The following is a 2,304-nucleotide window of genomic DNA, read 5'->3' on the forward strand; positions in this document are numbered from 1 at the left end:
ATCGTACCTTAATTGACTTGCATAATTTATAATCACTAATAAAATTGGGCCAAATTTAATTGTTACAGGTATCGATATACTTGAACATCTAATCAGGAATAAGGGAGTTCACAGAAACTTGCTATAAATCTAAACCAAAAAATTTTTTTCATAATAGAACCCATATGGATATAGTGAGTAAGAACGTGGACTAGCACCAACTAGTTCGGGATTCAATTCCAAACCTCGGCTAGCTCGATATCAAGCAGTATGATATCAAAATTCGACTTTGGGTCCAAAGTTGGAACAACTATGTATTTCACCAACTTCTTGTAAAACTGCTTTTTTAAGTTACTTTATTTTTTTATTTACTATTTTTTATTTTTTACAACTTTTCAGGGTAAAGCCTCCGTTGTTTTTTGACTCCTTCCACATGTAATGTTTTATAGAGGTCATATAAAAAACTGTTGAATCAAACTCAAAAATAACAATACATATTACACAGCACTTGAATAACATAGATTTAAAAATTTTATTAACATCTCTTAAACTAAACAACAGTGCTCACAACCAAAAAAAAAATAACAACGAAGGACAATACTTTTGTTATGGATTTTAAAATATTGCCGTTTGTCTCCTGGTAGCGAATTCGTAAGAATCAAGGTAATGGCATACATCTTTTCAAATTTGTTTTTAAGGTACATCTTTTTTCCTCTACTTTCAAATATTGTTCTTAACTTTAGTTAAGTGAGATATTAGTGGTGAACATTTTCAACCGCTGCTCTTTTTTATAGTCTTTTTTATAGTTTTTGTTTCATAATTGTTCATTAATGATTGCTAGCTACATGAAGCTCAAAACAAAACGTTATAAAATAAATTACATATTTTATAATAACTCTGTTTGTTATCATAAACAAAAATATAAAATTATTATTTATGGCGTACATTCAAAACCTTGCCTTTGATAAATTATATAACCATCAGCACTTTAACTACATAATTTTATGTTCTTATTTGTTTTTTCTATTTTACGATTATAAATCATTTAATGTTCAACTACAGCATAAACAAAAGCTTCGTGCATTTATCGTGGTCAGTCACGAACGTATATTTTATTGAAGAAAAATTTAATCATAAATTCTGGAAATCTACTATTTCAACATTTGAGAACAACAGGGACAATTATCTGTTCGCGAATGTGCACTTTTGTAATTCAATTTTATACCAGTATTTTTATTGTTTTGCAAAATTGATTTGTAGATAACAAAATATGCAATAATTTTGTTTGCAAGTTTTATATTGAATAAGTTATTCAAAATTAACAAAGGCAGTATAACTAAAGTTCGTTATAATTTAGGTTTTTGGTTTTTTCAATATTTTGTTTTTTTTAACAGTAATTATAAGTAGGAGAGACGGGGTACGGTTGTGCCAGGGCACGAAGATAAAGAACTGATTAATTTTTGGGAAGGCAGGTCCAGCGGTTTGGGTTCCATACCAAGACTTTTAATTTTAAAATTTCACGTATATGTTTAAGCAAATGTTCTAGACATTTTCGACAGTATTAATAACCGATTTGAATAATTTAGAAAACATTCGATTCGTATTGATAATAATAGTGCTGATTAGTTGTTGGCAAGGCAGATCTAGCCGTTCCGAAGATACGGGGCAAAAAGTGCCAAAAAGGGTAACTCGGTTGTTTTAAAGAGAACGATTTTAATAATTCAAACAACATTTTACTTCTATTGACAAGATGAAGAATGGATTAAATTTTTGAAAGGCAGGTCCAGCGGTTATGAACCCTCAATGAAAATAATTAAAAAAAATATCATTTGGCCGTGAAAAATGTTTTATTGGACATATGTACATCAAATTATCAGATGTTTTATAGAAATTTTAATAATGTGTACACATTTTATGTAATTTTTTTTTGGGGTTTCGTACCAAGATTTTTAATTACGGAACGGAAAGTTCCAGTAATTTGCCTTAAGGCACGATGCATTACACACCACTAGTTTGATTTCTTCTGATTTTCTATATCTCGGAGTTATTATCGGGCGCGATTCCGTGCGATATTAGTTTTTTAATGTTCCTTACGGCATTAATATGACAAATGAGAAAAAGTTTGAAAAATATTTCATACAGTAGCAATTAAATAGTTCTAGTACAATTTGGAGTGTATTGCACGGATATATTGATAATAAAGCTTTAGTACTCTAATATCGGTATTGATAACGTCCTCGTTATCAATATCAGCAAGTGAACTGCCGGATTTCGCACATCAATATACACTGATTGTGAGATACATCGGGACTGTATTGTTTCCTC

This window comes from Ctenocephalides felis, unplaced genomic scaffold (assembly GCF_003426905.1).
Source record: "Ctenocephalides felis isolate EL2017-DRISC unplaced genomic scaffold, ASM342690v1 CF-g0.4_SCAFFOLD_01886, whole genome shotgun sequence".
In the NCBI taxonomy this organism is placed as follows: Eukaryota; Metazoa; Arthropoda; class Insecta; order Siphonaptera; family Pulicidae; genus Ctenocephalides; species Ctenocephalides felis.